This window comes from Balaenoptera physalus (genome assembly GCF_965194825.1).
Source record: "Balaenoptera physalus genome assembly, chromosome: 3".
NCBI lineage: Eukaryota > Metazoa > Chordata > Mammalia > Artiodactyla > Balaenopteridae > Balaenoptera > Balaenoptera physalus.
This window is the reverse complement of record NC_138890.1, coordinates 159565820-159592478: the sequence shown is the minus strand read 5'-3', so window position 1 is coordinate 159592478 and position 26659 is coordinate 159565820. Positions and strand designations below refer to the sequence as shown.

General features: G+C 42.9%; 2 long non-coding RNA genes across 40 annotated transcripts in view; one reads left to right on the top strand and one right to left on the bottom strand.

The window, feature by feature from the left end:
* LOC309656881 overlaps positions 1-18548 on the bottom strand; it is a 50982-nt gene extending 32434 nt beyond the window's left edge. For 3 of the 5 annotated variants that reach the window (XR_014261561.1, XR_014261562.1, XR_014261563.1), the window contains exons 1-3: positions 18406-18510; positions 9293-9396; positions 3377-5251 (exon numbers count right to left, since the gene is read on the bottom strand). This is a non-coding gene — a long non-coding RNA (uncharacterized lncRNA). Of the gene's footprint in view, positions 1-3376; positions 5252-9292; positions 9397-18405 lie in introns of all 5 variants that reach the window. The other 2 variants (XR_014261564.1, XR_014261560.1) reach the window with 2 other exon arrangements.
* LOC309656873 overlaps positions 1-26659 on the top strand; it is a 1296162-nt gene that overhangs the window by 202515 nt on the left and 1066988 nt on the right. The window lies entirely within an intron of this gene.

Genomic DNA, 26659 nt, shown 5'->3' with positions numbered 1-26659 from the left:
GGTATGAAATGTACAGTGTGGGGAAAATAGTAAACAATTATGTAATATCTTTGTATGGTGACAGATGGTAACTAGACTTATCGTGGTGATCAATTTGAAATGTATAGAAATATTGATTCACTATGTTATATATCAGGAATTAACATAGTGTTGTAGGTCAATTATACTTCAAAAGCAAACAAACAGACTCATGGAAAAAGAGATCAGATTTGTGGTTACTAGAGGCACGGGTGTGGGTGGGGTATTGGGTGAAGGCAGTCAAAAGTTACAAAACTTCCAGTCCTAAGATAAATAAGTACTAGAGATGTAATGTACAACGTGATAAAGATAATTAACACTGCTGTACTATACATATCAAAGTTGTTAAGAGAGTAATCCTAAGAGTTCTCATCATAAGGAAAAAATGTTTTTTTCCCTATTTCTTTAATTTTGTGTTTATATGAGATGATGGATACTCATTAAACTTACCATGATAATCATTTCATGATGTATGTAAGTCAAATCACTATGCTGGACACCTAAACTTATACAGTACTCTATGTCATTTATATCTCAATACAACTGGAAAAAAATTAAATTCTAAAAAACTTGTTTGTATTAGTCAATATTGTGTAGGTTAGCATTCTCGAAGTGTGGTCTGGGGACATTTTCCGTGGGTCTATGAGGTCAGTTTCAAAATCAATGATTAAATGCTAAAATGTTATTTGCCTTTTTCATTCTCAATCTCTTATGAGTGTATTGTGGAGTTTTCCAGAATGTGATACTGCAGCTCTTTGAATGCAGAAGCAGACCCCAAAATCCAGCTTTATTCTGCTTAGCCAGACATTAAAGAGATTTGTAAAAACTGAAACAGTGCTACTCTTCTCACAGCTATTTTTTTGTTCTAGAAAATATATTTTTCATTAAGATATTACTATGCTAATGTATAATGGATTCATTTACATATTTTTAAAATTTCTCAGTTTTAATATCTAAAACAGTAAATATCAATATATAGAACCCACATAAACAAAAGCCCACTGAGGTCCTGTTTTAAAATGTTGGCTTTATTATTACTTAGGTATGGTTAGGTCAATAGACCAGGAGATGACTGTCACTAAAGGGAAGTCTGTTCCCAAGAGTAGGAGGCCTGCCATGTCACACAGGGCCGCACAGGGCCACCCGGGAAGCACTAGTCAGTCAGAAGGTTGAAGGAGTGAGGGGAAAGCATGGGTGAGAGCCTTATTGTGGTTTTCGCAGAAAGGAACAGGCAAGGCAGGGTAAGCAGGTTTAGGGTTGGCTAGTTTGAATAATTTCAGCAGGCTCTTAGGTGTAGGGGCTGTCCTAGGGTTTCCTGGATCTGGCCCTGAGGTGACCAGGACAGGTGAGCACAGGCATACCTCGGAGATACTGCTGGTTTGGTTCCAGACTATTGCAATAAAGCAAATGGGGCAATAAGGCAAGTCACACGAATTTTTTGGTTTCCAGTACATATAAACATTATGTTTACACTATGCTGTAGTCTATTAAGTGTGCAATAGCATTATGTCTAAGAAAACAATGTACATATCTTAATTAAAAACTAATGCTGCTGGAAAAATGGCACCAATAGACTTGCTCAATGCAGGTTTTTCACAAGTCTTCAATCTGTAAAAAATGCAGTATCTGTGAAGTGCAGTAAAACAACATATCGCTGTATTGGCCCAAAGTATAAGAGCCCTGTGAGAGCTGGGTAAAGGGGGTGGTAATGGGGGCGGAGGGGTATGGTTTTGGATTGGTTAGCTTGCACATGAAAGGTATATTCACAAGGGGGGAGTTTGTCATCTCTAGGAATTAGCTAGTCCTCAAAGGAGCAGTCTCTCCTGCACTAGCAAGGTCCCAGCTGCCAGAGCATTGAGAAGACAGAAAGTAAAGAAACACAGTCAATACAGGTCCTTAATAGTTTTTAAGAGTGTAAAGAGTGTAGAGATGTTCAGAGACCAAAGAGTTTGAGGACTTCTTGGCTAGGTTATGCACAGTAAAAAAGAAGCCCCAAATCTCAACGTCTTACAGCAAAGAGGGTTGTTCATTGCTCAAGTGAAGTCTTCACACTTCTGATAGGTGGCATACAGTCATCCCTGGGGATCCTTGGGGGATCTGTTCCAGGACCCCCAAAGGATATCAAGCTCTACGGGTGCTCAAGTCCCTTGTATTAAATGGTGTGGTACAGTCGGCCTTCTGTATCCGAGGACATGGAACCCACAGATGCAGAGGGCCTCCTAGACAAAGAATAACAGAACATTTTTAAAAAAGTCATAATTTCAGAACAAAAAATCATTTAAATTGAATTACTTTAGTTTAATGAGAAACTCCCTATATTATCTTTATTTGCTCAACTTTTTATCATGAATTAGTGAGATTTCATCACTACTTAGGAAGAGTTCAGGGACTGGTGCTTGGAAATTTCTGACATCTAGGACAATTATGGATGGAAATGACATGAAGGAGAGGAAAGACCTTACCTTGTTTATATGCTGAAAGGACCCAGCAGAGAGGGGGAAGGCTGAACATACTGGAAAAAGAGACACCTGAGAGAACTCCTGGAGGGGGTGCAAGAGCAAAGGAGGGAGCGGTCTGAAAGAGGAGAGAGAGAGGAACCTCTCCTTCGAAAACTGGTTGGATAGGAGGAGAGGCTTCCCTTGAAGATAAGTTAGTTGAGGGAAGGAGGGAAGCTGCAAGAGTCCACCCCTAACGGCACTGATTTTGTCTATGAATCACAGGTGAGTTTACTGCTGGAGGTGAGCGGGGCAGGGAAGGTGGAGGGTTTAGGCCCATTGCAGGGCCTGGTGAAGGGAGCCGACGAAGCACAAACAACAGGAGATGAAGCAGAACCGAAGGCCCAGCTGAGTTTAGACCTTAAACCGTAACAGCATGAAACACACGGCAGCCTACCTTTCCTAACTCAGCTTCCTAACCCTGGCATTGAGTAGAGGTGGGGTTGGGGTGGGTGTAGGGAACTGATGTTTACTGAAAGGCTGTGTAGGGTGATGGTTAAGGGCACGGCCTTTGAAGTCAGCTGGCCTGAGTCAAAATCCTGTCACTTTCCTATTCAGTAAAATGGGGCCAATAATAGTCTTGTGGTGTTGTTTTACGTGGGTAACAGTGGTTTTGTGGAGTTGTTTCGAGGGCTAAATGACTATATATATGCTGTGGATTTTCTTTCCACATCCCTGCTTCTGGGGGTTAAGGGACCCACCTAGGTTTCCTGATTAGGTGAGTGTAGGACTCTTGAAAAGGGACTGTTGGGCTGCACCCCGCAGGCTTGTAAGCCCAGTGTTTGCCCAGCTTGAAGACCGTAGAAGGACCCCAGAATCAGTGACGGAGACATCAATGGTGTTCATGGATAGGAGGATCTTACCTGTGGGAAGCGAGGTCCGGGCGTGACTCCCCACCCTGTGGGGCAGACAGCGGCCGTCTTCACTACCACGGGGAGAGGGAGGTTACCAGTTACAGGGGGAATTGACGTCAGCGTGGCTCATCGGTTACCAGGGAAACCAGCATGGGAGCCTGCCCCTCACCGCCCCTTTGATGAGCCAGCAAGGTGCGGACGTTCTGATCTAATGAGCGTTCCCAGCTGGGCCGGGGCGAGCATGCAGCCATGTACTGAGGAGGGAAGGTCAGTCAGGTGAGTAGGGGTCGGTGAGGCAGGGACTGGTCAGGCAGGGGACGCACAGCGAGCAAGGGAGCCGCCATCGTGGGGGGCTGACCATACAGGGACAACCCAGCTCCTCCGCCCTCCCTGCCCGTTTCCTTTGAGGCCCCTCCTCCGTGGTCCCCATGATCCTTTCTGCTTGTGGTGGGGAACGGAAGGCAGGTATACCTGGTTCTCCCCTGTTTTGTTTCCAAAGTATACTTTGGCATAATCTCTAGGCCCTACTTTCTTCAGGCCTTTAGTTTTATATCTCAGTTACCTGTTTTAGAAGTAAACTACACCCTGCCTCTCATTTGTGTTTTACTCTAATAATCCTAGCCTACCTATTCATCCACTTGCCCTCCAGAGAAGGACCTCTGGATCGCAGGGGGAGGTCACATATGTGGAAGAGGCAAAAGATAAAGGCATAAAAATATGTTTTAGGACATCTCTTCTTACCTACTAACTCCCTTAATTCTCCTGTGGGTAGATGTCTTCATCCCCCGAAAATACCCACCGCCGATGCTCAGAGGGGTCAGTAATGTGGGCAGAGTTACTTACGCAGCTGTTTACTGTCAGAGCAATAAAACAATTCTACGCCTGTGCTCTTCCACTTGGCGCTCTGCCCTGCCTCAAACCAAGGGCTGCACTGGTCCCGTGGCGGCCTGAGGGCTGGAGGCCTCGGAGGACTGGGGTGAGGGAGGCGTAGGTGCTGGTGGGAGACTAAAGAGCCTAGGCGAGAAGAGAAAGAGGGGCTCTATGCGCAGAGAAGCGGGGGCTGATGAACAGGGAGAGAAGGAAGACGCGGAGGAGCTGGAATCGCAGTGAAAGGGATGAGCAGGTGGGGAGGGGAAAGGAGGGATGACTTGTGGAACAATGGGAGGTGAAGCTGACGGTTTTACGGGGTTCACTTCCAGGTGATGACGAGTAGCCACAGGACTACTGAAGAGAAGCTGAACACCACTGGTGTGGAGGACACGAAGAAGCGTGAGTTCCAGCTGCTTGAGTGAAAGTTGAAAAACAGATCTGATGTCAGAGTCCTTTACAGATGCTTGAGGAGTGAGCTTGTGGTTGAAAACAGAGCAGGCAGGGGCCCGGGTAGCAGAGGCCCGGAGCTGGTGCAAGGCACGAGCCTCCCGGGAAGAGGGGCTGCAGAGGTAGAAAGAACCCTGGTTTTTAACTGTAGCACGTGGCAGTTCTCATCCATGACTCTGCATGGTCCTCCCAGCAATCCCATGAGATGCATACGGGGCAGGAAATAGACCTTCTCCGCGAAAACCAGCTGCGAAGCATCGGCACTGGGACGCAGACCACGTCTCCTGACTTGATCCACGCTGTCTGTAGTTTCCCATGAGAGTCCTGATCCTCTGCGTACTATTCACAGTAGGAGATCAACCTCTTAGAGAGAAAACTTATAGTCTCTACATAGAAATGAAAGAACTTTTCTCTAAGTTTTCTTCACCCCAGACTCTATGTTAAAAATCTTCAGGCTGTAAATTGTGAGAAAGAGCTGTTGGACTGTCAGGAATTGGTGCAGGTGAGGTTCTTATGGTGCCATCTAGTGTCCGTGATTGGACTTACAAAACTTTGGCTATAAGTATTCTGAAAAATAATTTATTTAAGGAAATAGCAAGTAACTGATTAATTTTGCAAAAGAATAGACATTAAAACACCTAATATTTTCCTCTCCCTGCCGGGAAGATTTATTAACCTGCCCTCTTGATCACCCCGAGAGTTAGACCAATGCAGTGAATTACTTCATTGCATAACACAGAAATTATGACCTAGTGAAGTCCAAGGTTACCTTATTTTCTTTTCACTATACCAGTTCATCCAAGACCTTAAAGATCATGAAGCTTGGTGCTAGAAGTGTCTGAGGCATTCAGGTCTTCATTCAGTAGAATGAGGTATACAGCAGTGCTTCACAAACTATAAAATGTTAAGCAGAAGTATTATATAGAGCTATTATTTCACACATACGATTCCATACCCTTGACACACCTCCCTTCTAAGCCTCATAACATATTTATAAGATAAGAGTTGCTATCTAGACTTTACATCTGAAGAAGCTGAGGCTCAGAGATGTTATATGACTTGCCCAAGGTCATAGAGCTAGTTTTCTCTTTGCTGTACTACATTGCCACTATGACACTGATATAAGGAATTAATATGAATTTATTCAGCAGAAATTTATTAATGCTCACTAGTACCATCCGTTGGGTTAGGAACAAGGTATATAAAGATTTATGACTGTTGGGAACTGAATGTTTGTGTCCAACTAAAATTCGTATGTTGAAGCCCTAGCCCCTAATATGACATATTTGGAGGTAGGGGCTTTGTGGAAGTAAAGTTAAATGAGGTTATAAGGGTAGGGTCCTGATCCAATAGGATTACGTCCTTAAGGATAGGAAGAGAGACCAGATCCAGATCTTGCTTTCTCTCGGCAGGCACATGCAGCAAGAAGGCAGCTGTCTGCAAGCCAGGAACAGAACTCTCAACAGAACCTGACCATGCTGGCACCCTATCTCACTTTCAGCTCCAGAACTGGGAGAAAATTAATTTCTGTTGTTTAAACCACCCAGTGTATGGTATTTTGTTACGGCAGCCCAGCCCAAGCCAACTAAAACAATGAATATCTACTCCCCCTAAGCTGCTTCCAGCTTTGTTAGGGAAGTCAGTTGTTAGATAAATCACAACCCAACTTGCTGAGATAGATGTATGGACACCTCATATTTCTAAATGATTGCCTTAGAAAGAATCCTGATGAGACTGGTGGTGACAGGCTACCACAGATGTCAGACAGCTCTAAACTCAAATACATTTAAGAGATGACCTCTTACTTAGAGGTACCTTGTCATTAATAAACATGGACTTTCTCTCAGGACCCCGTGTGCCCTCTTTGCGTAGGAGATGGGATGGAGTTGCGGAGCCAGTGACTAAATGTGGCTTTGGGTTCTGGTTCAGGAACAGAACCTGTGGTCCTCAGCTGCTACATCTATCAGATGAGATGGTTTTGACTAGCTGCCATCTGAGGCAGTCATCTGAATCTTTTTGCTCACTTTGTCCCTAGAAGAGTTTTGAAAAACTGTGAAACTGTTTCCACTTTTGAAAGTTGACATCTAAAATTTTCCATTAGAAATGTAGTTTTAAAGAATGTCATTTCCATTATACTATAAATGTTGACATTTTAAAATAAAATCATCACATGACTCTTATGTTTCCAGTACCATCAAAATAACATATTTATTAGAAATTCACTATCATTCATAAAAAAGACTGCCTTTCACATCATTCCTTTTTCTCAATGAAATATTATTTTCACTCCATTCTCCATTCCCAGAATTTTATGTAATGCAGTGTATTTTTATGTTTGAAAGTCTTTTAAAATTAAAATTAAAAATTAAAATTACCTGAAAGTTTTATTATCATAATTATCAGTAGTTAAAATTTGAAACCATATATGATAAATTTTGATAATAATTACACATAATTAGTAAAATTTTATTGGATACATCTCTCAAAATCTATTGATGAATGTTATTTATTGTTAGAAAGAGATACAATTTAATCTAGATTCAATTCCTATTTTGGGGTTTTACAGATATAAGCACTCAGAGACACTGTTCTCATAAATAGATGAAAATAGTTTTATTATAGTAAAGTCATTCAATTATTTCAACTTCTGAATTGCATGCCAAAAGTATCTCACAGTAATCTCTCATTAAATGTTATTTTAAATCATCAACTTTAGGTTCTCCATCAAATTTGTTGAAAGCAAAGAATTAGAAACCCCCTGAATTACAAAAGGATTGATTATCCAGTCTTTACAGTCAATCTGGGACTACTATAGGACAATCATCTCACTTATAAACACTAATTCTAAGGAAGAGTGCTAAGTAAGGCAGAGAGCCTTGCATGTCACCTGGATGACCTAAGATGCTACCAATGTTTCTTACCTATACTCTGCTTGGTTCTCTCAACACTCTCCCTCAGGAGCAATGCTTTCTTTGAGTAAAATTATCATCACTCTTATAACCACACTCTACATTATATCTGAATGAACATATTGGCCAAACTGCTCCACTGAATACCAAAATACCCACTCTTAAAGAGAAGAAAAGGAAAGACACAAAGCCTGAATGCAAATTTTTGATGCCTTATTTTGGAGACTTCTCTGGAAGCAGAAGTGCCATCCATTAGAAATACAATGTGAGCCATATATGTAATTTAAAATTTGTTTGAAAAGCAAAAAGAAGCAGGTGAAATTAATGTTATATGTAATGCAATATTTCCAAAATATAATCATTTCAACATTCAGTCAATATAAAAAGTTAAAAATGAGGTAGTTTTACATTTTTTTTTTTTTGGTACTATTCCTTGTAGTATTTTATACAAGCAGCAAATCTTAATTCATACCAGCTACACTTCAGGTGCTCAATATCCACATGTGACTAGTGACTATTGTATTGGGCAACACAGCCCTTGAGAGACACACTGTAGTAAGATTTGGGATGGATAAGAGAGCAGTCTTTTGTTTTTGTAAAGTAAGAATATGCTGAACATAAGCGAAGTGGTCAGAAAGGAAAATAGTCCTATCCATGCCCTCGTACAGCTGTGAAAGGTATCTTTCACCCCAGGGCCTATGCTGCACAGCTGTATGAAGTGGCCCTGGTGTACCTCAAGAGATAGAGGTACCCCACTTTGAAGATCATTATTTTAAGGTGAATTCTAGCTGCCAGGGTCTTTGGAAAATAATGCAATGATAATGAAATTATGCCGCCTTATCTTCTGGAGAAGACCTAGTCAACTATCCTCTAAAATTCTGGAGCAAGTAAAAAGAAAAAATTCATGAGACAATGATTAGCAAAAGATCTAGAAAGCCCTTGTTACTTTGTCAGCAATATCCTGGTATGACTTTTTTAAGTCATACCAAGTATGGTTGACAACCTACCTTATTGCAAGTAGAGAGTTTTTGGTAATAGTAGGGTGATGTTTTCTCCTCTGACTTTGATGGAGACAAGATGAGGTTATATGAAAATCATCAACCTAACATCAGATTACTCTAGGAGGTGAAGATTTCCTACGTTAGGGCACAGAAATGACTAAGAATCTCTTCCTTACCTCTATTTTCTTAGGAAACTTCTACAATTTGTCCCTCTAGCTCTTTCTAAATTCCAGTGTACAGTATGAATGTTGGGCTTCCTTTCCAAAGGAACCCAGATGCTTGTCCTAAAAGGTAAGTATAAAGAAGTACTCTATGATACTGTCTTAGTTGGCTTGGGCTGCCATGACAAAATACCATAGACTGGGTGGCTTAAACAACAGAAATTTATTTTCTCACAGTTCCGGAGATTGGGAAGTACAAGATCAAGGTGCTACCTGATTTGGTTTCTGCTGAGAGCTTTCTTCCTGGCTCTCAGATGGCTGCCTTCTGTGTCCTCCATGGTAGAGAGAGAAGTCTGGTGTCTCTTCCTTTTCTTATAAGGACACCAACCCTGTCAGATTAGGGCCCCACCTTTATGACCTCATTTAACCTTCATCACCTCCTCACAGGTCCTATCTCTAAATGTCTTAGTGAATTCAAGCTGCTGTAACAAACTACCATACACTGGATGGCTTAAACAACAGAAATTTATTTCTTACAGTTCTGGAGACTGGAAGTTCAAGAGCAGGGTGCCAGTACGGTTGAGTTCTGGTAAGGAAAGTTTTCTGATTTGTAGACTGCTGACTTCTCCTTATATCTGCACCTGGCAGAGAGCAGAGAGGAAGAGCAAACTTACTTGTGACTCTTTTTTAAAAAATTAATAAATGTAATTTATTTTTGGTATTTATAATTTTTTACTGAAATATAATCAACTTACAATGTTTCAGGTGTACAGCAGTGATTCAGTTATATATATATATGTGTATATATATATATATTCTTTTTCAGATTATTTTCCATTATAGGTTACTACAAGATATTGAATATAGTTCCCTGTGCTATACAGTAGTCCTTGTTGTTTATGTATTCTATATATAGTAGTGTGTATCTTTTAATCCCAAATTCCTAATTTATCCATCCCCTCTCCTTTCCCCTTTGGTAAGTGTAAGTCTGTTCTCTGTGTCTGTGAATCCATTTCTGTTTTGTAAATAAGTTCAGTTGTATCATTTTTTAGATTCCATATATAAATGATATCATAGGATATTTGTCTTTCTCTCTCTGACTTACTTCACCTAGTATGATAATCTCTAGGTCCGTGTTGCTACAAACCATATTATTTCATTCTTTTTTATGGCTGAGTAGTATTCCATTGTATAAATATACTACCTCTTCTTCATCCATTCATCTGTCATTGGACATTTAGGTTGCTTCCATGTCTTGGCTATTGTAAATAGTGCTGCTATGAACATTGGGGTGAATGCATTTTTTTGATTTAGAGTTTTCATCTCTTCCAGATATATGCCCAGGAGTGGGATTGCTGGATCACATGGTAACTCTATTTTTAGTTTTTAAGGAACTTCCATACTGTTCTCCACAGTGGCTGCAGTAGTTTATTCCTACCAACAGTGCACAAGGGTTCCCTTTTGTCCACACCCTCTCCAGCATTTATTATTTGTAGACTTTTTGATGATGGCCATTCTGACTGGTGTGAGGTAATACCTCACTGCAGTTTTGATTTGCATTCCTCTAATTATTAGCGATGTTGAGCATCTTTTCATGTGCCTGCTGGCCATCTGTATGTCTTCTTTGGATAAATGTCTGTTTAGGTCTTCTGCCCATTTTTTAAAATAGATTTATTTATTTTTATTTATTTAGTTTTGGCTGTGTTGGGTCTTCGTTGCCGTGTGTGGGCTTTCTCTAGTTGAGGCGAGTGGGGGCTACTCTTCATTGCAGTGCATGTGCTCCTCATTGTGGTGGCTTCTCTTGTTGCAGAGCACGGCTCTAGGTGTGCAGGCTTCAGTATTTGTGGCACTCGGGTTCAGTAGTTGTGGCTCACAGGCTCTAGAGTACAGGTTCAGTAGTTGTGGTACATGGTCTTAGTTGCTCCGCGGCATGTGGGATCTTCCTGGACCAGGGCTTGAACCCATGTCCCCTGCACTGGCAGGCAGATTCTTAACCACTGCATCACTAGGGAAGTCCCTTCTGCCCATTTTTTGATTGGGTTGTTTGTTTTTTGATATTGAGCTGTATGAGCTGTTTGTATATTTTGGAGCTCAATCGCTTGTTGGTTGCATCATTTCCAAATATTTTCTCCCAGTCTGTAGGTTGTCTTTTCATTTTGTTTATGATTTCCTTTGCTGTGAAAAAGCTTTTAAGTTTAATTAGGTCCCATTTGTTTATTTTTGGTTTTGTTTCCATTACTCTAGGAGACAGACCCAAAAATATATTGCTGCGATTTATGTCAAAGAGTGTTATGCTTATATTTTCCTCTAGCAGTTCCTGTACTCCAAAAACTATACGATGAAGATGACACAAACAGATGGAAAGATATACCGTGTTCTTGGATTGGAAGAATCAATATTGTTGAAATGACCATACTACCCAAAGTAATCTAAAGGTTCAATGCAAACCCTATCAATTTACCAATGGCGTTTTTCACATAACTGGAACAAAAAAATTTTAACTGTGTGTGGAAACAGAAAAGAAACTAAAGAGCCAAAACAATCTTGAGAAAGAAGAACAGAGCTGGAGGAATCACGTGCCCTGACTTCAGACTATACTCTAAAGCTACAGTAATCAAAACAGTATGGTACAAAAAAACAGACACATAGATCAATGGAATAGGATAGAAAGCCCAGAAATAAATCCATGCACTTATGGTCAATTAATCTATGACAACGGAGGCAAGAATATACAATGGAGGAAAGACAGTCTCTTCAATAAATGGTGCTGGGAAAACTGGACAGCTACATGTAAAAGAATGAAATCAGAACATTCTCTAACACCATACACAAAAATAACTCAAAATGGATTAAAGACCTAAATGCAAGACCAGATACTCTTGTGACTCTTATAAGGTACTAATCTCATTCATGAGGACTCCACCCTCCTGACTCATTTGATCCTAATTACCTCCCAATGGCCCCACCTCCTAATACCACCGCATTTGAGTATAGGGTTTCAACACATGAATTTTGGGAGGACACAAATATTCAACTCATATCACCAAATATAGTTACATTGGGGGTTAGGGTTTCAACATATAAATTTGGAGGGGCCATGATTCAGTCCATAGCAGATATTAAGGCACTAAGGGTATGGAATTCCATTTTAGAAGCTCTTCAAATAATTTAAGATAATCAGCTGCCTGAATTATTTGTTTAGGATGAAATTCTGTTTACCTGGAGGCAAAAGACTCATTTAATATTTTCCAGAATTCCAAGTCTTTTTATAACATCATCCTCTGTCGTCTCCTTATGTATGAAATGGTTTGAATTTCATGATAAAATTTCATTATGACACATTTCTCCCAAGAAAAACTCTTGTGGACAATTTTGGGGGTTTTTAGGTAAACTATTACTAGTGCAAGATATTTTTTAATGAACTATTTCTAATTTTTTCCCTGTAAAGTTATTTCTTCTAGTCTCAGAACTGCAAAGACATAGTAGCTCCCACCCCCAAAGTCCTATTTAAAAATAATGAGCATTCTACAATCAAGAGACATGCTGAAAAGGGGGGGGGGTGTCTTTCAAATAAATACACAGGTATTCCTAGAGTAGTTAATTTTTAAGTGAAACTAGTGATACTTCCTGCCAAGCATGAGTATAGTACATGAACCTGTGAAACTAGAATAAACTAAAAAGTACCTGTGACTACTTTAGAAACTGATGTACGGAATACACTTGTAGTCTATTTTTTATAGCTGTGACATTGGGAAATTCCATAGAGTAAAAATATAGGGTGTTTTAACTTTGCTGTAAAATACGAGTTTTTGGTATTGAAGAGGGAGATATGCATCCAACTTGTACTAAGTTCCTTATAGAGAATTTAAAAAATCAATCATTCCAACAAATAAAAACTGTAATGGCTCAGTAGTATTCTTCATGAACAGTTACTGTAAATAAGGGCTGAAGTATTCAAAGAAAAGGAGCTCAGAATCTTTCATGCATTAACTATTCTAGGCAAGACCATTGAAGAAGTAATATCAGTTTGAGATGGTTCAAAATATGTTACCAAGTCTAAGGACTTACACATTATTATATCACAATTTTACTTTTAGTTATCTAATTTAGGAATGTTTGATTCTAAGAAGAAGCTGGAAACTAACTGGAATTGTCTCTAGCAATGTTATTATATAGGCTTTTACTTAGGCTTATAGATTTTTCTGCTATTTTTTATTCATCTTGACATAACAATAGGCTAACTGTAATTATATCACAGTCCATGGGCTTATGTTTCACAACTCCCTCTTAGAAACTCTGATTTAGTTTGTGACTTATTTAGTTTACACACTTGTTCTCTAATAATTTAGTTCTGTAATGCTGGTTAAAAAATTTTTGGACATTCCCAATATGCACATATACATTAAAAATACACACACATACCTCTGTGTTTATGTACTATGTATACTATAAAACACATACACAATAGCAATTTTAAAGGATTAAAGATGAAATAATTAAATTTAAATCTTTCTATTGAAGTACAAAATAAGAACATGATTTGACATTCTTCCTTATTTTGGAAAGTCTTGGTTTATCATTTTGTGACATGGTGATTTGAGTTTGATTTCTTTCTAATATAATAGACTTTGGGGGGGAATAGTTTTAGATTTATAGAAAAATGGATATGATAGTACAGAGCTCCTATATACCCTGTACCCAATTTCTCCTATTACTAATATCTTACATTAGTATGGTATATTTATTACTTAATGAGCCAATTTTGATCCATTATTGTTAACTAAAGTCCATAGTTTATTCATACTTCTTTTGTTTAACCTAATGTCTTTTTCTGTTCCAGGACCCCATCCAGAATACCACATTACATTTAGCTGTCATGTCTCCTTAGGCTCCTCTTGAGTGATAGTTTCTCAGACTTTTCTTGTTTTTGGTGGCCTTGACAGTTTTGAAGAGAACTGGTGAAGTAATTTTTAGGATGCCCCTCTAATGGAGTTTGCAATTTGTCTGGTGTTCCTCTCATTAGACTGGGGTTATGGGTGTTTGGAAGATCACAGAGGTGCGGTGCCCTTTGCATCCGATCACATCAAGGTTACATACCATCAGTATGATTGATCACTGAGCTCAGGTCGCATTGTAACCTGGCCCATGGGTAAGTATTCATTTCTGCTAAGGTCCGTCAGCAAGCCAAAACTTGTTTCTCACAAGGAGAGTAGTTATCTTCACAGGATGGCAGGGCTTTGCTACAAAATCCTAAAGGTTTGCATTGTGATTCACTTATATGTACTTGTCAAAGACTCCAAATATCTCTATCTGCCACTTCAAGCATCACTGGGTCAACTGAATCATATGACCCAAGTGGAAAAGTAACTTGCACAGCAGCCTGGACCGTTGCAGAGACTTCTCTTCGCTCACTTGGTGTTATGCCTCTTTTTTTTTAACAGTAGGAGGGGCCAGATGTAACAACTTATCCTTCACTTAGAAGTGATATCTTGATATACTCAACTCCAAGGGACCCCTAGAAATTTCACTGAGGTAGAAGGCCTCTGAATTGGGGGGGGATTTACTTCCCATCCTCTGACATGCAAATATCTTACCAATATGTGTACAGTAATTGGTACTTCCTGTCTACCAGGACTAATCAGCATATCATCATCAACGTAATAGACCAGTGTGATGTTCTGTGGAAGGGGAAGGGGATTTAGTCTCTGCAGACTAAATCATGACATAGGGCTGGAGGGTTGATATAACCTGTGGTGGGACAGTGAAGGTGTGCTGCTGACCTTGCCAGTTGACTCCTTCCGGTGGTCTTTTTCAACACATATAAAGGAAAAAGCATTTGCCAGATCAATAGCTGCACACCAGGTACTGGGAAATGTGTTGATTTGCTCAAGCAATGAAACCACATCTGGTTTAGCAGTGCAACAGGGATCATTACATAACCGGATTTACAAAAATCCAGTCATGCTCCAATATCCATCTGTCTTCTGCACATGCCAAATAGGTGAGTTGAAAAGGGATGTGATGCATATCACAACCTTTACAACTTTCAAGTTCTTGATAGTGGTACTAATCTTTGCAATCCCTCCAAAAATGTGGTATTGTTTTGGTTTACATTTTTATAGGTAGCAACAGTTCTAGTGGCTTCTATTTGTCCTTTCCTACAGTAACAGCCTTCACTCTACAGGTCAGGGGACCATTGTGGGGATCCTGCCAGCTGCTGAGCATGTCCATTTTTTATGCATTCTGGAACTGGGGAAATAACCACAGGATGTGTTCAGAGACCCACTGGGCCTAACATAAGATGAACCTGAGCTAAAATTCCACTGATAATTTGACCTTCACAAGCCCCTACTCTGATAGGTAGATACAGTGATATTTTGGGTTTCCATGAATTAGGTCAAACCCACTGTCTACTAAGCCCCAAAAGTCTGGTTATTTCCTTTCCCCCAATGCACAGTCACTCTTGTTGATGGCTATAGGACCCTGTGGGGTAGGCTGGGGAAAAAATTAACACTATACATTTTTGGCACTGAAGTAGGGTCCTTCCTCAAGAAGACCTGGCCTCCCCTTCATTCAGAGTTCTGGGTATGTAAATTGGCTCAAGCCTGGGAACTGATTGAGGGGCTGTGACTTTCTGTTTTGGTGACACAAGTTAGGGTTTCTGTTCATAGACCTGGAACTCTTCTGCTTATATATTTTTTGGCTGCGCTGTGCAGCTTGTGGGATTTTAGTTCCCTGACTAGGGATTAAACCAGGGCCCTCGGCAGTGAGAGCACTGAGTACCACCAGGGAGTTCCCAGAACTCTTCTGCTTATAAAGACCAAGTAAGAATTTAGTAATTATCCATCTATTTCTTTTCTAGGGACACCATGAGCAACTAGCCAATACCATAGGTCTTTGCGAGTCAGATAATTCTGATAACTGCTTTGGCTCAGCTGTCCGTTACAGCAACCACACTGGTCCCTACCTGCCACCCTGAGATCCCATCATCACCACTGCATTTAAGAATCTGTTTGATGATAACAGATTCCATTGTAAGATACATCTGAATACAGAGAGGAGCAATTGCAGATCTCTTCAAGGTGCTGGGACTCACTTCACAAATTACTTCTCATAGTCATGTTGAAGGGTAATGTCCTCTGGACCCTCCTGAGGTGGGTGAGAAAGTCTTACATGATAAATCAACTCTAAGATTCCCATCTTCCCAAGACTTTGGAGATCTTCCTCTACAGTATCCTAGGCAGTTCTGGCACTTCAACTTCATTTAGTGTAGACACTTTTGGGTGGAAGGAAGTCAGTGATCAATGGTGTTTCTGCCAGTTTCTTCTCACAGTGAGTCCACTGGGCTCTGAAAGCCATCTTGTGGTTATTTTCTTAGTTCCACAGGTACAACTGGAAGAGACATACTCAGCAAACAATCAAACAAACTTAATCTTTTTCTAACCCTTTGAGGTAAAATGTATCTGCTTTGTAGGCTCTTATCAATAAATTCAGCCTGATAGTATTTTACAAGCCTTCATCTTTATCCCTGTATTAGTTTCCTAGGGTGGTTACTGCAAAGTACTACAAACCGAGAGGCTTAAAACAACAGCAATTTATTCTCACAGTTCTTGAGAGGAGATATCTGAACTCAAGTTGTCAGCAGGGCCATGCTTCTCCTGAAGGCTCTTTGGAATAACCTTTGTCTTTTCCTCGCTACCAGCAGCTCCTGGCATTTCTTGGCTTCTAGCTACATCACCCCAATCTCTGCCTCCATCTTCACATATCCTAATTCCTTCTGTGTTTATATATGTCTGCATCCTCTCTTCTTAAATAAGGATACCAGACATTGGATTTAGGACCCACTCTAATCCAGCAGGACCTCATTTTACCTGATTACATCTTCAAAGATTATTTCCAAATAAGGTCACATTGCATTTCCAGTTGGAGAATGAATTTTAGGGGACACTAGTCATCCCACTATAATCCCACACCCTTAACATCCATACAAAATTTGACTGCATATTCTTTTGTATGCTCTGAATTTTTTTAGCATGTGTATTTTACTTTTTCAAATAAAATTAAAGTGGAAAACCCGCCACAGTTCTTTGCCATAAAATGCAAGTATTCTTTCCAGCCAGTTTCTCCCTTTGATGCCCATTACTACATAGTCTCCCTATATTGGTTTCCCTGTCCCTTTTCCAACCTTTTCTCTAACTGCAGACAAAATGACCTTTTAAAATAATCTCCTTCCGATCTTTCAAGGAGGATCAAACACAAGGTTTCCCGTTAGCTGAAGGAGGCTTTTCAAGATCTGGTCTCCAGTACCCTTCTTCCAGGTTCATCTTTCAATAAAACCCCATTATGAACCCATTTTACCCCAGAACCCCTTGTAGGTTTCCGAACTGCCCAAGCCATTCCCTTCCTCCATACTTTGGCCCTGTGCTCTTTGCCCCCTGCACCCATGACTGCTGCTCATCTTTAGCAGCTACTCTGCTATTCCCTCCCTGGACAGGAAACATTTTTGTCTTCTCATCTTTGAAGTCTGTTAATATTTTCCCTTTGCTCTTGCTCCTTCTCAATCAAATTTCCTATTTGGTTTTTTTTTAATAGATTTATTTAATTAATTAATTAATTTATTTTTGCTGCGTTGGGTCTTCGTTGCTGCAGACTTTCCCTAGCTGCGGTGAGCGGGGGCCACTCTTTGTTGTGGTGCATGGACTTCTCACTGCAGCAGCCTCTGTTGTTGCAGAGCATGGGCTCCGGACTTTGGTAGTTATGGCACGAGGGCTCAATAGTTGTGGCTCGCAGGCTCTAGGGCACAGCCTCAGCAGTTGTGGCACGCGGGCTCAGTAGTTGTGGCACACGGGCTCAGTAGTTGTGGCTTGCGGGCTCTAGAGCGCAGCCTCAGCAGTTGTGGCATGCGGGCTCAGTAGTTGTGGCTTGCGGGCTCTAGAGTGCAGGCTCAGCAGTTGTGGCACGTGGGCTCAGTAGTTGTGGCCTGCAGGCTCTAGAGTGCAGGCTCAGTAGTTGTGGCATGTGGGCTCAGTAGTTGTGGCTTGCAGGCTCTTGAGCACAGGCTCAGTAGTTGTGGCTCGCGGGCTCTAGAGCGCAGGCTCAGTAGTTGTGGCTCGTGGGCTCTAGAGTGCAGGCTCAGCAGTTGTGGCAGGCGGCTCAGTAGTTGTGGAGCACGGGCTTAGTTCCTCAGCAGCGTGTGGGATCTTCCCAGACCAGGGCTCTAACCCATGTCCCCCGCATTAGCAGACAGATTCCTAACCACTGCGCCACCAGGGAAGCCCCCCAAATTTCCTATTTGAAAGAATGTAGTCCAACAACACACACACAAGCAGCTACGCTGGCCCACCGGCTGGGTAGGACCGTGTCCCCCTTCTCACGGAGGGGATGGCTGTTAACTCAGCTCTGGAGCGACAAGCGCGGCACCACGCCGAAGGCCAGAGCCCGCCGGGCTCCAGGCTCGGGGCGGGTGGTGACGGCATCGCCCCTGGGAGGCCGGGGAAGCCGCACATCACCCACTCGGACCACATCCCTCGCTCTACAGCCGAGGAAACTCCTCCGGCGGAGGGCGAGGCTCCGAAGCCCAGAGCGACACTGTAAGGCGCCCAAACATGTTAGTGCCCTTCACGCCCCAGGCCGGCCCTCTTCCTCCTCACCGAGGCCGAGTCCCGCCACTTGTCCAGCGCTTTCTCTCTCTCACGCCCGGGTACGCGAGGACGAACAGCTACCGCGAGCCTGAGGTCAATGACCGCGCGCGGGGAACTCGGGGGCGGGCCGGCGGCGCGCGGGGGTGGAGCACTCGCCATAGCGCTTCGCGTGGGCGGTCCTCTCGGGCTGCTCGGCGTGCGCAGGCGCGTGCGCAGGCGCGTGCGCAGGCGCGTGCGCAGGCGCGTGCGCAGGCGCGTGCGCAGGCGCGTGCGCAGGCGCGTGCGCAGGCGCGTGCGCAGGCGCGTGCGCAGGCGCGTGCGCAGGCGCGTGCGCAGGCGCGTGCGCAGGCGCGTGCGCAGGCGCGTGCGCAGGCGCGTGCGCAGGCGCGTGCGCAGGCGCGTGCGCAGGCGCGTGCGCAGGCGCGTGCGCAGGCGCGTGCGCAGGCGCGTGCGCAGGCGCGTGCGCAGGCGCGTGCGCAGGCGCGTGCGCAGGCGCGTGCGCAGGCGCGTGCGCAGGCGCGTGCGCAGGCGCGTGCGCAGGCGCGTGCGCAGGCGCGTGCTCCGCGTCGCAGGACTCCCGGCCGTCGCGGGCCGCGCCCACTCGTCGCGGGTCAGAGGCCGCGGGGCGGGCGGTGGTGACGCGCGCGGAAGCGTCCTGCGCGCCGTCGGTAGCCGACAGGCAGCAGCGCTGCAGTGGCGGCCACTGCCGGGTGCCCCGACGGGAGGGGCTCCGGATCGCTGGGAGGCGGCCGAACCCCTGCGGCCCCGCCGCCGGCGGAGGCCCCATGAGTCGGGGGACGATGCTTCAGCCCGGAGCGTGGCCGGGGGAGAGCTGTGCTGAGAAGCCGGCGGGGGAGGCGGGGGCCGCGGCGCTGGAGGGCGAGAAAGCGGTGGCCGGGGGGCAGCCGCGAGCCGTGGTGCGGTGCCCGGCTGAGCAGTGAGTGCGGGTCGCGGGGCGGGGACGGCGGGGCGGCGTGGGGCCCCAGGCTCGGCACCCACGGGCGGGCGTGGAGTGGGGTGGGGTGGGCGGAGCAGGAGCCGGCGGAGGGCCCTTCGCCCCCTTGCTTTTAAGTAAGGTCGTCGGTGAAGGCACTTTTGTATCCAATGTGTCCGATGACAAAAGTTTTTCCGGAAGGCGCGTTTTAAAATTTTGGTTATCCAGTACCCTCCCCCGCTTTTATGACATTTCCATAGCTCTAAAGCTAAAGAAATCTCCAGCAACTTGGGAAACAGACTCCAGAAGCATATTATCTTATAACTCACTCCATTAGCGCTTCCCCCCAACCTGTCGCGGGAAGGGACTAAGGTTGTCGCTGTCACAACCCCAGGAAAGCTGAGCCACGCGACCTGTTTGTTCTTGGAAGGCAAGTCTGCGCTTGATGAGCGTCCCACCTGTTGGACAGACTTTGGACGGAGTCTGCCCCAATTCTTTTGCCCGTTAGCTGCTTAACTCGATGTTCCCAACCGCCTTGATTTTCAAATGCGAAAGGCAGTGCTGCTTAGATCAATTCCTTATTGAACTGTAAAGGCGGCTGCGTACATCGGAAGAGTTTATAGTTTCTGCAAGGATTTGGGGGCAGGGGTGGAAGCAGAATATAAACTTGAAGGCTGAAACTTTTCTGCACTTTCAAGTTTTAGTCACATATAAATGCCTTTGGAATTCCAAAATTGACGAAAGTACTCAGGTAACCAGTTTGACAGAGATCTTAATTGGCCGGAAAGTGTGCTTTTTTCCCCCCCCATTTCCTAAAAAGGGGTCCTGGGGGAGCTGTTATTGAAGATAATGTATTATAATAATTCTCGCTTGCATGGCTCTTTATCGTGGGCTTTGACCTTCTCATTGAGCACCCAAGCCCCTTGGGATAGTGTTATCCACACTTAATGGGTTAAGATTTAGAGCAGGAGGTCTCAAACTCCTGCCCCCAGGAGCTAGGCAGGTGTCCCATGGGTTCCTGGAGAGCTGAGTCCTATGGGGACAGGGTCCACTAGGTTCCAGCCTATAGAAGATTCCAGATATTCTGACTTTTGTTTGAAATGTCCTGATTTTTATTTTATTTTCAAATTACATCCAGGTGTTTCACTTTTATTTTTTAAAATTTTTTGTCCGTGCCACACGGCTTGCGGGATCTTAGTTCCCCCGCCAGAGATCGTAACCACTGGACTTCCAGGGAATTCCCCTGATTTTTAAATAGTAACCTTTTATTTTATTTTTTAATTGAAACCACTGTGCACGCCCGTGTGTGTGCAGATGTGAGCCCATGTGAGCAGATGTGGCTGCAGTTTTGCTCCCTGGGTTTGAGCCCTACCTGAGACGCTGCAGCGGGTAAAGTTGGGGTGGGCATGGGGGTGGTCTTTGCCTCTGCCCCTTCCCAGCCCGTGCTGGTTCCTGCCTGCAGCTTCCAGGCTGACTGCTGCTACCTCACTTAGGCCCCGGTGGTCTGAGCTGTGCTCCCACCTAGCGGCCCTGGCCCTCAGATGCTGCTTCTCAGCCTCAGCTGTGTCGTGCCCTCCTGGGAGATGCAGAAACTTTGAAGTCCGAACCACGGTCCCCCAAATACACAGAGTTATTTGGCAAGCTTTTCTACTGGAGGTGGTTCCTGGAGTCTGAGCACCTGAGGAAATGGGTCATGGTGCAAAAGGAACACTCTTCCCTGGCGAAAAGGTTTTGTGGCACAGGTGCCTCTTCTCTCTACTGTCAGTAGAATTATGGGCGTGGAGCTGAAGGGAATGTAAACAACCCAGCCTAGGTTTGTCATTTTATCCATTAGGAAACTGAGTTGCAGATTTGATAGGTGCAGCTTGGCCAGGGAGGCACAGGGAGTAGGTTTCAGGGCCAGGTTCCCTGATGCCTGGGTGGGGACCTCCCCCCATGTCTTTCTGGCTTCCTCAGCAAAACTAGGTAGAGGAACATGACATATAATCATGCAGACTTCACTTTTTTTTTTTTCTGGAGTAGATATTCCAATTTGCTGTTTATTTACTAGCTTAATTTCTTTTTCTTCCTATTTTTGTTGTCTCTGATGAGCTCATTCTCTTTTAACTCTCATAAGAGAACAAGGGGGAGCCAGGGAAAGGAGGTGAAGATAACTTCAAATATCAGCTTCTGAACATCATATCGTACGTTCTGGGCTTTCCTGTTTATTATATGGGCAGTGGGGCTACTTCTCATTGCACTCTGATATTTTCTTAAGGGCTAGAGAAACTGTACTGCAGCATATAAACATTGCCATTATATAGTTTGCAGTATAATGTGTGCACATCAGTTCTTACATGATGATATATGCAGCCTAATAGTTGAGTGTAGATATAAATAAATAGTGTAATGCCTGAACTAGGTCCTAAAATAGTTTTTGAATCTTGTGCTGTTCTGTCATTGGAGCCAAATCCCTTCTTCCCACCCAGAGAGTTAGGTTTGACGTGCACAGGAATTGAGTAAAATATTTGCATCTGGAAATATGAAACACCATAAAATGCAGATGTTTTGAGATACCCCGCAGAGTCATTTTAATTCATTCAGTGGATAGAAATTACGAATACAAATCACAGCCCAACTTTTGTAGCCATTATATTGTACATTCGGGCTGTGACTCTGAGAGGTGCAGTGAAGGGTAGGGGAAGGGATGGCTCATTTCCTACAGGCTGTACTGTAGGACACCAATTCCTTGTGACTAAGCTCACTGTGTTTTGCAAGGGAGAGAAATAGTGGGGAAGAAAGATGTAAAAATCATATGGATAAGCTACTTCCTAAATCTCTTTCCTTCCTTTCCTTTCTTTCCTTTTTTTCTTAGTTCACTTGAGAGCTGTGGTTGGCTGACATCCCTTGGACAAGCCCTAAGGATGGCTCACAAGATGATTCAGGGTCCCTTTTGAGGAAGTATTAGGTCAGACCAGATTCAGTTGACTTTTTTGGAAATTTCCGCACTCCTCCTATCAGCAGGTCTCCTATACTCCATCCCCTGCTCACCTGACCCACACGGTTGAAACTTATGCTGTGTCACTTCTTCCTCTTAGCTAAGCTAATACTACAGTCCTTGAGGACCAGGATGGTTCTGGGACATGGTTGGTGCAGGCTAGACATGCTTAGGGAATTGAGAAGTGAGACTACTCCATGGTCCTTCTCTGTCTGCCTGACGGTGGGACAGGGTTTGAACCTGGGGTCCACAGGCTGGCTGCGTGTAGAGGGGAGCATGGTGTGTCTGTGTACCCCTCTGAAGTGGAAGGCAAAATTATGCGTGTATGTTTTTCTGGACTTAGGTTCTGAGGAGAGCTGTGGATTCTCAGAAGGGCTGTGAACAACAAGCTGTGAAGCCATTGTCCTCGGGTGTTGCTAAATGTGCTATTGTGCGAATGTGTTTTCCCACCCACCTTAGCAGCCCCGGGGAGCGGGGGGGGCTGTCTTTGATGGGGTAACAGCGACTCCCTCCTGCCCCTTCCCCCTCCTGGGTGTAGAACCTGCTTCAGAGCTGGGATGCCTGAGAAACCTCCTTGTTGAGGGTGTCTGGGTTGTCCCCAGACACCTCTGGGAGTCACGTGGAGTAGCCCGAGCCAGTCATGGAAAGTCCACTTGCAGATCGGAGGTGGAATTTCAGCCTGGGTGCCGGTACTTTCCTGCATTTGATGTGTTGTTCTCTCATCTCTACAACCGCTCAGAGGTGGAGAAAGGCTGGGTTGAGTGGTCTTTGCTTTTCCTGTGCCTGTGTGTTATGGCGCGTGGTGTCACAGTGGTTGACACTTTCAGCAACGCTGCCTGGGCCATTCGTCTTCTAGGACAGGCCAGGTTAAGCATGAACTGCCGCGTTCAAGTCCAGAGAGCTGAGCAGAGTCATACTCAGTTTAGCTTTTTTAGATAACTAAGGGAGGCTTGCTGCAAATGATCCGTACGGGGAGTGGTTAAAGTGCTGTCTGTTAGCTTTGCATCTATGTTAGAGTTCACTTTTTCGTATCATGTGTTTACTTGTATCAGAAATTGAAAAATTGGCTTCACAGAAATGTCTTCTGCTTCACTGAGCCCTGTGTTTTTAGCTTATAGCTTTTGTTTTGGGGAGTAGTGTAATTTTGTCTACATGTAGTAAGCATTTTAAAATTAAGTTTTCAAACATTTATTGTTATCCAGGTCTTTGAAAAGAGCAAGAGGAAGGTTATAATTTAGTAGACAATGTCATGTAACCTACTCAATGGTATATATTGCCTTAATATTGAGAGTAAAATAATTCATCTCTGAGAGAAAATGGGAGCTTGAAAATACTTTAAAGTAACATTATGCTACTAAACTAATAATTTTCTAAGTAGGAATTATTAGCATTTTGGTTTTAAAATTTAACCTCCATATTGTTCTCCATAGTGGCTGTATCAATTTACATTCCCACCAACAGTGCAAGAGGGTTCCCTTTTCTCCACACCCTCTCCAGCATTTGTTGTTTGTAGATTTTCTGATGATGCCCATTCTAACAGGAGTGAGGTGATACCTCATTGTAGTTTTGATTTGCATTTCTCTAATAATTAGTGACGTTGAGCATCTTTTCATGTGCTTCGTGGCCGTCTGTATGTCTTCTTTGGAGAAATGTCTATTTAGGTCTTCTGCCCATTTTTGGATTGGGGTGTTTGTTTCTTTGATATTGAGCTGAATGAGCTGTTTATATATTTTGGAGATTAATCCTTTGTCCGTTGATGCATTTGCAAATATTTTCTCCCATTCTGAGGGTTGTCTTTTCGTCTTGTTTATGGTTTCCTTTGCTGTGCAAAAGCTTTGAAGTTTCATTAGGTCCCACTTGTTTATTTTTGTTTTTATTTCCATTACTCTAGGAGGTGGATCAAAAAAGATCTTGCTGTGATTTATGTCAAAGAGTGTTCTTCCTATGTTTTCCTCTAAGAGTTTTACAGTGTCCAGTCTTACATTTAGGTCTCGAATCCATTTTGAGTTTATTTTTGTGTATGGTGTTAGGGAGTATTCTAATTTCATTCTTTTACATGTGGCTGTCCAGTTTTCCCAGCACCACTTATTGAAGAGACTGTCTTTTCTCCATTGTATATCTTTGCCTCCTTTGTCATAGATTAGTTGACCATAGGTGCGTGGGTTAATCTCTGGGCTTTCTATCTTGTTCCATTGATCTATGTTTCTGTTTTTGTGGCAGTACCATATTGTCTTGATTACTGTAGCTTTGTAGTATAGTCTGAAGTCAGGGAGTCTGATTCCTCCAGCTCCATTTTTTTGCCTCAAGACTGCTTTGGCTATTCGGGGTCTTTTGTGTCTCCATACAAATTTTAAGATGATTTGTTCTAGCTCCGTAAAAAATGCCATTGGTAATTTGATAGGGATTGCATTGAATCTGTAGATTGCTTTGGGTAGTATACTCATTTTCACAATGTTGATTCTTCCAATCCAAGAACATGGTATATCTCTCCATCTGTTGGTATCATCTTTAATTTCTTTCATCAGTGTCTTATAGTTTTCTGCATACAGGTCTTTTGTCTCCCTAGGTAGGTTTATTCCTAGGTATTTTATTCTTTTTGTTGCAATGGTAAATGGGAGTGTTTCCATAATTTCTCTTTCAGATTTGTCATCATTAGTGTATAGGAATGCAAGAGATTTCTGTGCATTAATTTTGTATCCTGCAACTTTACCATATTCATTAATTAGCTCTAGCAGTTTTCTGGTGGCAGTTTTAGGATTCTCTATGTATAGTATCATGTCATCCGCAAACAGTGACAGTTTTACTTCTTCTTTTCCAATTTGTATTCCTTTTATTTCTTTTTCTTCTCTGATTGCCGTGGCTAGGACTTCCAGAACTATGTTGAATAATAGTGGTGAGAGTGGACATCCTTGTCTCGTTCCTGATCTTAGAGGAAATGCTTTCAGTTTTTCACCATTGAGAATGATGTTTGCTGTGGGTTTGTCATATATGGCCTTTATTATGTTGAGGTAGGTTCCCTCTATGCCCACTTTCTGGAGAGTTTTTATCAGAAATGGGTGTTGAATTTTGTCAAAAGCTTTTTCTGCATCTATTGAGATGATCATATGGTTTTTATTCTTCAATTTGTTAATATGGTGTATCACATTGATTGATTTGCGTATATTGAAGAATCCTTGCATCCCTGGGATAAATCCCACTTGATCGTGGTGTATGATCCTTTTAATGTGTTGTTGGATTCTGTTTGCTAGTATTTTGTTGAGGATTTTTGCATCTATATTCATCAGTGATATTGGTCTGTAATTTTCTTTTTTTGTAGTGTCTTTGTCTGGTTTTGGTATCAGGGTGATGGTGGCCTCATAGAATGAGTTTGGGAGTGTTCCTTCCTCTGCAATTTTTTGGAAGAGTTTGAGAAGGATGGGTGTTAGCTCTTCTCTAAATGTTTGATAGAATTCACCTGTGAAGCCATCTGGTCCTGGACTTTTGTTTGTTGGAAGATTTTTAATCACAGTTTCAATTTCATTACTTGTGATTGGTCTGTTCATATTTTCTGTTTCTTCCTGATTCAGTCTTGGAAGGTTATACCTTTCTAAGAATTTGTCCATTTCTTCCAGGTTGTCCACTTTATTGGCATAAAGTTGCTTGTAGTAGTCTCTTAGGATGCTTTGTATTTCTGCAGTGTCTGTTGTAACTTCTCCTTTTTCATTTCTGATTTGATTGATTTGAGTCCTCTCCCTCTTTTTCTTGATGAGTCTGGCTAATGGCTTATCAATTTTGTTTATCTTCTCAAAGAACCAACTTTTAGTTTTATTGATCTTTGCTATTGTTTTCTTTGTTTCTATTTCATTTATTTCTGCTCTGATCTTTATGATTTCTTTCCTTCTGCTAACTTTGGGTTTTGTTTGTTCTTCTTTCTCTAGTTTCTTTAGGTGTAAGGTTAGATTGTTTACTTGAGATTTTTCTTGTTTCTTTAGGTAGGCTTGTATAGCTATAAACTTCCCTCTTAGAACCGCTTTTGCTGCATCCCATAGGTTTTGGGTGGTCGTGTTTTCATTGTCATTTGTCTCTAGGTATTTTTTGATTTCCTCTTTGATTTCTTCAGTGATCTCTTGGTTATTTAGTAACGTATTGTTTAGCCTCCATGTGTTTGTCTTTTTTACGTTTTTTTCCCTGTAATTCATTTCTAATCTCATAGCGTTGTGGTCAGAAAAGATGCTTGGTATGATTTCAATTTTCTTAAATTTACTGAGGCTTGATTTGTGACCCAAGATGTGATCTATCCTGGAGAATGTTCCGTGCGCACTTGAGAAGAACGTGTAATCTGCTGATTTTGGATGGAATGTCCTATATATATA